Source organism: Solanum lycopersicum, chromosome 6, assembly GCF_036512215.1.
Source record: "Solanum lycopersicum chromosome 6, SLM_r2.1".
NCBI lineage: Eukaryota > Viridiplantae > Streptophyta > Magnoliopsida > Solanales > Solanaceae > Solanum > Solanum lycopersicum.
This window is the reverse complement of record NC_090805.1, coordinates 4,856,760-4,868,225: the sequence shown is the minus strand read 5'-3', so window position 1 is coordinate 4,868,225 and position 11,466 is coordinate 4,856,760. Positions and strand designations below refer to the sequence as shown.

Below are 11,466 nucleotides of genomic sequence, written 5' to 3'. Positions count from 1 at the left end.
TGACTCAATCGATTGAAAAGAAGATCTAGTATGCATGATAACCTTTGGGTTGGGAAGAGTGACAAATAAATCGAGTATGAAAAAGGGGTTTGCAACCTCTTAGCCATGAATATGGTGCACTTCACACCCATAATTAAGAACTTACACAGACATAATTTCCAAAGCTCTTGGTGCACTATCACTCAGATTGGAAAGTTTCTTCCGATAAGAGTGAAGTTTTCGTATGCGAAATTGAGACTGATAAACTCAAAGAAAACCCACATGCCTTTGATAGGGGTATGGTTTGGTTGTGGTGGAAATTGCTCCTCAGCTCGCGTCCTAAGAGTTTGATACTCCCCTTTGGACTTTGTCCCAGTACGATGTTGAGAAAAAAGTTCGACGCTGTGCTACATCCTATTTGATGTCGTCCACAACTGTGGTTGGATTTGAGAATTCATCCTCTTGGTTGATCTCGACAAAGATTGAGATAAAACTCATTAGTGTAAAAAATGTAATTCAAATGGAGAGATGGCGTACTTTACCATGTTAGCAATTAATTGCTCTCCTTGAATGTTTAACGTCAACTTCTTTAGTATGACGTAAGGCAAATAAAGTTTATGTATCATATAAGTGACATGATTCTTCACATTACTCTTTTTTTAACATCGAAGCAGTAAAATAAACTTAATGCAATATGTTGATGATTCTTTTGATGGTTTGAATATAATGTCTCTCTAATCATTTTGAAGATGTAATGCCCCTCTTGGAAGTTTGAATATGCAATGACTCTCTTTGCGGTTTGGATATGATGGCCTTCTCAGTGGTTTGTATATGCAATGGCCTTTCAGCGGGTTGAAATGATGGTCCTCTCGGCGTTCGTAGATGATGGCCATCTGGGTAATGGAATATGTAATGGCCTCTTGGCATTTGAGGATGTAATGGTCCTCTCGGCGTTTGTAGATGATGTCCTTCTTGGCAATGGAATATGTAATGGCCCTCTTGCCATTTGAAGACGTAATAATCCTCTTGATATTTGTAGATGATGACCTTCTTAGCGATGGAATATGCAATATCCGTCTTGGCATTTGAAGATGCAATGACCCTCTTAGAATTTTGAATATATAATGGCTCTCTCGACATTTGTAGATGATAACCCTCACGATAATGATATATTCTACTTTGAAAAAATAATATGGATGACCCTCTCGGCAATGATATTATCACCTTTGATATGATCTTACCACGTTCGAAAATACAATGTTGATGGCCCTCTTGGAAATGACATTACCACTTTTGATAATATAATGTTGATGACCCTTTTGAAATTGCACATCGTCGTGTTTGGTATCGATGTGACTTACAAATATCCTTCAATGTTGGCCTCTTCCAGCTTTAACGTGATAATGAATATTTTGGCAAGCTGCACTTCAAATTCTCTCCGATATTTGATATATCTTATGTGTGCCCTTCATATGTCTTTGACGCTAGAAAATGCAATATGACGTTATCACACTCATTTGTACATCTTGAAGTGTCATCCTCTTGATGATTTCACCTATTTTTCTTGACCACTTGTATATTCTTTGTGGCTACTATTTTTGTTGAGAAATATGAACAAGAAATTTTCATTTAAAACACTAAGTTAACTACCTTTTATCGCAGGAATATCAATGTCTTTTCCTGCATAAAGAAAATTTTAGTCTCGGATGCTTTTTCTCTTCAGACCTTTCCATATTTGTTGAATATGATGATCTCTTGATATCCTTGCAAACCTACATCCACATAAAATTTATTAGTTTTAAATGAACTAATATGTGTTGACTTCTTTGATTGCGGGCTCTTCCTTCTGCTATCCTTGGTTGATTGCTTTTAGCTCCGCGCTTCTTGGTAGACGTAAGATAGACCTATATTTTCTACAACATATTTGATATATGTCTAAAGTTTTAAGAAAAATAAATTTTTGAAAAGTAATTTAATGATGGTGACTGTCAAGTGTCATGTCACTTTAAAGCTTAAGTGAACACTTCGGTTCAAATTTCGTATATCCACAAAGTCCTTTTAAGTTGAAATATGAAGTTTGACTTCAAATTTCAGAGATATTGAGGTTCACGAGTTTCTAATCACGCTGAAGACTACTTGTGATTAACTCTGAACTTCTGACAGTACTTGATAGAATTTTTGAGATCTTCTCAAAAATTCTTCCCCAGTGAAATGTCTTGGAATTCCTCAAGTCTTTAGTAGGAACACTTGGAAATTTTTGGGATCTTCTCAAAAATTTTGCCCTAGTGAAATGTCTTGTCATTCCTCAAATCTTGGTAGGAAGACTTGCGGAATTTTTGAGATCTTCTAAAAATTCTGCCAATTGCATTTTCCTAATGCATGCCCAATCTTGTCTTGCTGACAAAGTATCTTTAAAATTTTTGAGAACCTCTCAAAAATTCTGCCCAATTTTAATTATAAAGAGAAATGGAAATTTTATGGGTGTATGATCGAGTCGTTGTGGCGCCTACATAGCCCATTGAGGCAAGAATCAAGTCAAACGTAGTTCCCCTTTTGAGAATAAAAGAAATAGGAAATTTTAATAAGAAAATGACCGAGGCCAACATATGCCGCTTACATATCTCATTTTGAGAATTCAGGTCAAACGTAGTTTAATACAAGGATATAAAAACTTGGTATAAGCAATTACAAGCAAATGAAACGACTACAAGGGAAGTGATGAGAGAGAAACTAATCTTCAGACGTAGTATCTCTTGACAGCATCTGAGTTGATTGCTTTTGGCCAGTCCTGGCCATCCATCTCTGATAGGCTCAAGGCACCTCCAGATAACACTTTACGAACTATGTACGGTCCTTGCCAATTTAGTACAAATTTCCCCTTATACTCATCTTGATGGGGGAATATGTGTTTGAGGACCAATTGTCCTTCTTTAAATGTTAGAGATCTCACTATTTTGTTGAAAGCATGAATCATTCTTTTTTGATATAATTGGCCATGATAAACAACGATCATCCTCTTTTCATCAATTCAAGCTAAATATTCAACCCGATTACGAACCCAATCAACATTGGTCAGTCCGGCTTCTTGAATGATTCTCAATGAAGGTATTTCAACTTCAACAGGTATCACTACTTCTATCCCATATACTAGCAAGTATGGAGTTGCTCCGATTGATGTTCTAATAGTTGTTCGGTATCCCAACAAAGCATATGGTAACATGTCATGACAACCTTTGTGATTATCAATAATCTTTCTCAAAATCTTTTTAATGTTCTTATTGGCAGCTTCTATGGCTCCATTCATTTTAGGATGATAAGTAGTTGAGTTTCAGTGAGTAATCTTGAATTTCTAACGTATATCTTCATCAAATGACTGTTGAGGTTTGCACCATTGTCTGTGATAATGGAATCAGGTATTCCAATCGACATATCAAGTTGTTAAGAACGAAATCAACTACTACCTTTTTCATCACAGATTTATAAGAATTTGCTTCCACCAACTTGGTGAACTAATCAATGGAAACCAAAATAAATCTATGTCCATTAGAGGCGGCTTGCTCAATTGGCCAATGACATCCATTCCCCATGCCACGAATGGCCAAGGTGATCCCATAGCGTTAAGTTCTTGAGGAGGTACTCGAATCAAATCACCATGTACTTGACATTTATGATACTTTTGCACAAATCTACAATAATCGTGCTCCATAGTATTAAAAAATAACCAGCTCGGAGGATCTTGTTTGCCAAGGAAGCCCATTCATATGAGGTCCATAACTCTAGCATGTACTTCCTCAAGAAGTCTTGTATCCTCCATGGAATCTACATACCTAAGGAGTCCTAAATCTGGAGTCCTTCTATAAAGGATTTCCCACACTTGGAAAGAAATTGTTCGCCAATCAACATAGTGCCTTCTTTTGATGGGATGTCGCATCTTCTTGATAAATTCAAGTCTCCGGGTACTTCTTTATATCATAATACCAAGTCTTTATGTCTGGTTATGCTTCGACATGCGAGCAATGAGCGGGTTGTTCCTTTAAATCTATCTCAAGGATTAATGTAATTCTGATCTGGATTCTTGATCATTGAGAAAATAGTGGCAAGAGCGTCGACAAATTCATTTTGCAACCTTGGATTGTGCATAAACTCTACTTTCAAAATCTTTTGCACAATCTTTGGATTTTTCAAGGCCCATTCCCCTTGAATCTAGTGAAATAACAAGTCTGAATCTCCAATTTCCAGCAACTTTTGGACATTCATTTCAATAGCTAACATTATGTCAAGATTGCAAGCCTCGTACTCTGCCATATTATTGGTGCAATGAAATCGAAGTTTATCCGCAACGAGGTAATGTTAACCAGATTTCGATATTAAAACCGCTCCAATTCCAGATCCATTATAATTTACTGCTCCATCAAAGAATACCCTCCATCCAGGGTATGACTCAGAACTATTTTTTCCTATGAACAACACATCTTCGTTGGGGAAATATGTTTTGAGCGGTTCATATTCTTCATCAACTAATCTTTTGCATATATGATCGGCCATTTTTTGTCCTTTTACCGCTTTTTGAGTAACATACACAATGTCAAACTTGCTCAGAAGCATCTACTGTTTTGCCTGTTTTTCAATTGACATAGCTTTTTGGAAAATATACTTCAATGGATCCATCATGGAGATAAAACATGTAGTATATGAAGACATATAATGCCTCTACTTTTGGGCTATTCTAGTGAAAGCACAACATGTTCTTTCCAATAGAGTGTACTGATCCTCATATGGAGTAAACCTCTTGCTAAGATAGTTTATCATACGTTCCTTCTTCCCAGTTTCATCATGTTGTCATAATACACACCCGAATGCATTCTCTAAGATGACAAGTATAGTAACAAGAGACTTCCTTCTTGTGGAGGTACTAATACTGGTGGATTTGTCAGATAATCTTTGATAGTATTAAAAGCTTTTTCACAATCTTTGTTCCATACCGTTAGTACATCTTTTTCAACAACTTAAAGATAGGCTCGCAAACCACTGTGGATTGATCTATGAATCGACTAATATAGTTTAATCTTCCAAGGAAACTCATAACTTCTTTCTTAGAGTTCGAAGAAAGTAGGATCAAGCCCAATGCCTCTTATACTAACTATGAGACCCAATAATTTACCAATTTATACTCCAAAAGTACATCTAATAGGATTCAATTCCAAGTTGTATTGACAATCCAATCAAAAAACTTTCTCAAATTGGTCAAGTGATCTGAACTCTCGTGGGACTTGATAATTATGTCATCCACATACACTTAAATCTCTTTGTAGATTATGTCATCAAAGATAGCTGTCATGACTCTCATGTATATGGATTTAGCATTCTTAAGACCGAATGACATTACCTGGTAATGATAAACACCCCAAGGTGTAATGAAAGTTGTTTCAACGTCTTTTCCATCCATCAAAATCTAATGATAACCTGCAAAACAATCCACAAATGATTAGATTTCATGCTTAGCAAAATTGTCAATGAGAATGTGGATATTCGGCAATATAAAATTTTCTTTGGGACTGCTTTATTGAGATCTTTATAATCAACAAATAATCTAATTACCATATTTCTTGGGCACTAGAACAATATTCTCTAACCAAGTTGGATAATTAGTAACCTTCACAAGTTTGGCTGAATTTGTTTGGTAACTTCTTTTTTGATTCTCAAACTCAATTCTGGCTTGAACTTTTGAGTTTTCTTCTTAATCGGACTGAAATATGGATTGATCGAAAACTTGTGAGAAACAATATCTATGCTCAATCCGGGCATATCATCATAGGACCAGGCAAATACGTCGATGTACTGCTTAAACAAACTGATGAGATCTTCTTTTTGAGTTATTGTGAGATGGACACTGATCCTGTTTTCTTTAAAAATTTCTTCCTCTCCCAGGTTCACGGTCTCATTCTCATCTTAGTTTGGCTTCTCTTGATTCTTAAATTGTTTCAATATATTCTGCGAGGTGTTCCGAAACCATGGTCTTTTCATCATATTCCTCGAATTCATTCTCATCTATCTCATTTTGCTTACTCAGCTTGTGACGTGACATGATATTGGCAGGTTTAAAGTTATTTTTACTGAAATCACAAACAAGTCATGTTAGATTGAAACAATTTAAAACAAATTTGCAAGTTATGAATAAATGATTTAAGCAATATGTGAGGCTTTCATTTAGATATAAAAAAGTACAAACTTTGACCATGACCATAGGCCAGTCTGGCTTTTAAAACACTTCACGAGGGAAATTAAAACTTAAAGAGATAAAAAAACGTAAATGGTGGCTCTCAAGCCTCTTTCACACCAACACCAATTTTTTAAATAAGCAAAATAAATATGTCTTTGTCTACCAAAACGAGCAAGGAACCATGAGCTGTGTGAACGTAAAATTGGGCACTCGTTCCTCTGGTTTGGCATCTCGAATGAAAGATGTCTCGATCATCTCCTCAAGTACATCATCAGATTCTTCAAAAAGATTCTCAATTCCCTCCCCGAGGCCATCATCATTGGCATATTCTCGCAGTGGAAAAGATTGGTACAAGTGAGGTACTGATTTTGCTAATTCCCAATAAATCGCCTTGTTACCAGAAGCTTCCATCTTATCATATGCTATTGTGATGTATCCAAGCCAAACTTTGAACCTTTTGTGAAAAATTTGGATAGGCTCAGTGATACCTTGCAATATTTTCCCAACCCAAAACAAGTTGCAAATCCATTTCTTAGCGTCAATATGGTTATCATCTTATAACCAGAAGGCATAAGAGGATGTAAAGCCAAATCATCACCGATAGCATTCACTATCTCTATTGTATAGAAGTTAGAACCTCTAGTCACATTTTCGACTATCCGGGCATAGTCATTCGAATGTCTTCTTTCACCATGATTGACTACTTCGTGATCGTCCCACACCAACTTCATCAACTAGTAGAGGGTAGAGGGCACGACCCCAACCATATGGATCCAAGGTCTTCCGAGTAAAGATTGTAGCTAATGGTGATGTCCATCACCTGGAACTCGATAGTGAAATATGTAGGTCTTACTTCAATACCCAATCTAACAGCGCCCAATGTTTCTCTTTGACCCCATTCGCAAGCTCTCACATTTACTTTAATTTGATGAATCTTTCCAAGATCAAAATTCAATTGCTTAAGAGTCGACAACTGACAAATACTAAGGCCAGATCCATCATCTATCAAAAAAAGATTCACAATCTTGTCCCGGCACTTTATTGTGATGCGCAAGGATTTGTTATGCATCACCCCTTCATGAGGCAACTCTTCATCACTAAAACTAACACAATGGCTTCCGATGACTCTGCCTCATTCAAAGCCTTTAACAAATCATTCCTATGTTGTTGTGAACTCATTAATAATGCCCACACATAAATTTGAGTGGTTGTCTTCTCCAGATGTTTCATGATGGAATACTCTTTAGGTTGCATTCTTCGCCAAAACTCATCGGCTTCAGCTTCACTGATTGGCCTTTTCTAGTGGCCTTTCTTGTTTCCTCCTTGAGCCAATTCCTCTAGTGTGTAATATCTACCAAATATAGTCATACCATGGGCGGTAGTAGTCTCAATCACAAACTCTTATAAGGCCTTTCTTTGGCACTGAAGTAAAAACTTGTAAGGGGGCCATGATCACAAATTCTTTCTCAGTAAGGCCCTTGTTTGGTCTCAAAACAAAAGCTTGATGAGGTTTTATTATCACAAACTCGGGCTTCTTGCTTATGCTTAGTGAGGCTACATCCTTCTCAAGATTGTAAAGATTTGATGGGACAATTGTCTTGCTGCACCCCAATCCTCTTCTATTTCAATCATATTAATAGTATCTCCCCCATGATTTAGTAGAGGATTACTATGTACATTAGGAGAGGCATTCTAAAGGGTGACCACCTTGTGATCAATTAAGTCTTGAATCTTACGCTTCAGGTTGATGCGATCTTCGGTGGTATGTTCTGCACTATTAGAGTGTTACTCACATATCTGATCAGCTCTAAAGAATTTAGACTTTGTTTTGATAGGTTTAGGTTCAATGGGATGAAACATGCCTACAAATTTCAATCTTTCGAACAACGTAGTCCAAATTTTAATGAAGGAGTGAAAATTTTGGGAGGTTTCCTTTCAAAATTTGGACGAGAAAGTTCATAGTTATTTTGTGGAGGTAGAGGTACCTGACGGTAATTTATAGGATTTCCGCAGGGAGGTGTTGGTGTTTAGAATTTGGTAATTTGATTGTGGAGTTTGTTAGTTTGGAGGGGTATTTTGGTAATGTGGAGCTGGGAGACTAGAAGATTGGGTAGGGATTCTGTGGAGCTGGGGGATAGACTTTGGAGGGTGAAGATGTTCTAGAGCTAAACCCGATTGATCTTTTTGTCCTTCCATTAGACGCATGAGAAATAAAGGAAACACCCTCTCTTTTCTTCCTCAATAGTCCCGAAGATCCGGCTTAGGATGCCAAACAAGCAATCTTTCCGGTCTTAAGACCATCTTTGATGGTCTTACCTACTTTGACCATCTCACCAAATTTTATTCCAACGAGCAACATCATTCTATCATCGTATTTTGGCTCTTGGATGCACACAAATACTTCAATGATCTCCTTTTCATACATGGGAGGTTAAACTCTTGCAGCCTCTTTTCTTCACCTTTATGCATATTCATGATATATTTCGGTAGATTTTTTCCTAATATTTTCCAAAGAGTATCGATCTGGAACAATTTCTACATTATAAGCAAATCTTTCAATAAAATTTTTAGTTAAAGCATTCCAACTAGACCATTGATTCATGTCTTGGGTGGTGAACCATTCCAAGGCCTCTCCATTCAAACTTCGGCTAAAAAGCTGCATCAACAATGCTTACTTTTCACAACTCCTACGAGCTGGACACAATACGCCCTTAAGTGAATTAAGGGGTTCCCAATTCCTCTAAAAGTGTCAAACTTTGGTACCTTAAACCCTCAGGAAAGTCCAAGTTTGGGTGTGATATACAAGTATTCGTAGTTCAATCCCATAACATCTGGAGTGTAATGAAGTTCTTTCATATCTTTAATAATTTTTTTCTTCGTGCTCTGCTTAGTCATCTCCTCTTTGACCCTCCACTCCTTTTTCTTATCATCATAATGATTGACTTGGGGATAAGTAGTTTATGGAAGTTGTGGTTATGTAAGGATTAGAATATGGAAAGTGGCTTTTGGAGGTAGGGGTTGAGTAGTAGGTGGGTTTGAAGTGTTTGGAGAAGTTTGGTACATGAAGGGAAGCTTGAGAGTAGTTAAAATTTAGGTTTTGAGAAGGATGAGGAATTTGGTATGAAGAGCTAGTATGATATTGGTCAGTTGTGTTTAATTCGACGATGGGAGGCTTTTGGACTGGAACAGTAGGTTGATTGTGTGGGAAATGTTCGGGTGTTGGATTATAAGAATGGAAATGGAAAGGATTTCTTTCATTTTTTTTGGAGGAGTGTTAGAAATGATGGCCAAATTTGCCAATTCCCGAGTCTTATGCATCTCGACCCTCATTTCAGCAATTTGTTGTGCCAGTTGAGCAATCAACTCATTCTACTCAGCAATGATAGGGTCTATTAATATGATCTCATTTAAACCAATGTCCTCACCATTTCCACTCATCTTTTCTTTTCCTTTCAATAGATTTTGGCTCAGGAAGGAATCTTTATGGACTTTAGATCTTGTGAAGTACAGATGCTCAATCAGTTTCTCAACATAAATTAGTTCTAGTTACTTGATTAATGAAAAACAATTGAAAGGTCGATATGTTAGTTATTATTTATAATGAGAAATGCAAATAAGGTGATACAAGAATAAACATATAAGTGTCATTTTGCTTTAAGCAGATTAATCCACGAATGTATTTTGGGTGAAAGGGAGGACTCAAACGGGAAGTTTTTTTGGTTAGTTCACTTGAATGAATCAGGAAAGTGAACTTGTATAGAGTCTTGTTAACTTCTTCCACTCATAGCTTTAGCAAGTGAAATCTTCAAAATCTTTCATTAACAAGAGAGGATAAAAAAATTAAAAGATCGGGGCCTAGCCATAAATAGGCTATCTACGTATCCCTTCAGGGAATTCAGACGTGATGTAGTTTAACATCTAGCAACTCAACATTCATTAGATGGACAAATGGAAATTTCGAAGATATTCAGAATAAAGGAGATTTATATATTTTTAGAGAAACATGGGCAACACATCAGAAGTAATTTGGACGGACTTTGTTGCTGTGGATTTAGTATATGCATAGGGTGTTTTAAGAAACAAGAGTGGATTAATTCTACCTTAGACAAAATGACACATCACAAAGCAATTATATCAAGCAGCACACAAACAATTTATATCGCGCCCTATATTTTTGACTTTTTATACAAGAGGTAGGCCTAAATGTCAACATAACGCTATTATTATATATTGATCCAAGCCATTAATTTGTGAAAACTTGAGTTTGGAAAACAACGACCCAAGTTTCATTAAATACTAACAAAATAGTACAACAAAAGAGAGGATAAAAAAACTAAGGTTTTGCCTAAATGTTGTTATCAATCACGTTGGTGGAAGAAGTGAAGATGACTCTCCCACGTTATTAGGCCCTGCTTCCATAATTTCCAAATATTGCATTATTTTTTCCATTTGAGTGCATATTTTAGGAGTGACCACTTTGGTTCCACGATGAGAATGAGTTATCTAGATCATCATCCCAATATCCTCAAAACCCTGTTCACCTTCTGGACTCATGCTATAAAATTGCAATAAAATTGGCTAGAATTGAAAGAAAGGATGGTTATAACTTAAATAAAATTGAAATTGGACTAATCCATTAGCAGGCAAGAAATTCCTACTAACCAGACAGAAAGTAAGTTCCACTCACTACCAAAGCGCTGTCGCACCTCTACTATTTTTGGCGTAACGAGGTTTTAGAGTCAAGTCGTATAACGAGCGAAACCCTCGTTTTGTGTTGCTGAGACATGCGCCTAAGGAGAAAGTCTTTGCAACCGAAGTGAGCCGAGGAGCCGAGTGACGTGCCAGCGCTACTAATTGAGTGCCAGCACCTAGCTGTGCTGTCAGTAAGAAGGTAGCCGGCCCCTTTCGAAGCACTTTCTATTTATTGAAATAAATTGGAACAAAAATGGGTTAAAACTTAAATGATTTAAGAGATATTTAAAGAAATGCTATCCAATTAAATACTATAAATATAATAATATATTTTATATAATCAAAATTACTTAAAATTTTGGAACATTTGAATAAAATAATTACTTTGAAATTTATTAAGAATTTTTAAAATATTTTAATAATATTTACAATAATTTTATAAAGTAAACATAGTAAAATATATATAATTTTTACAAAATCGACTAAATTCTAAACTTAAATTAGATTTTAAAATACGTATTTTAATCAAATAGCATTTCTAAAAAGTTAAAGGTCGGTCAAAATTTGGTGTCAAC

General features: G+C 36.2%; 1 long non-coding RNA gene across 1 annotated transcript; it reads right to left on the bottom strand.

Annotated features, from left to right (window-relative positions):
• Positions 1–513: 513 nt before the first annotated feature.
• LOC104647790 (uncharacterized) lies at positions 514–5,714 on the bottom strand. The gene is made up of 3 exons (XR_741818.4): positions 5,578–5,714; positions 5,366–5,442; positions 514–1,751 (listed from the first exon to the last, which is right to left on the bottom strand). It is a non-coding gene; the product is annotated as an uncharacterized lncRNA (long non-coding RNA).
• Positions 5,715–11,466: the final 5,752 nt, after the last annotated feature.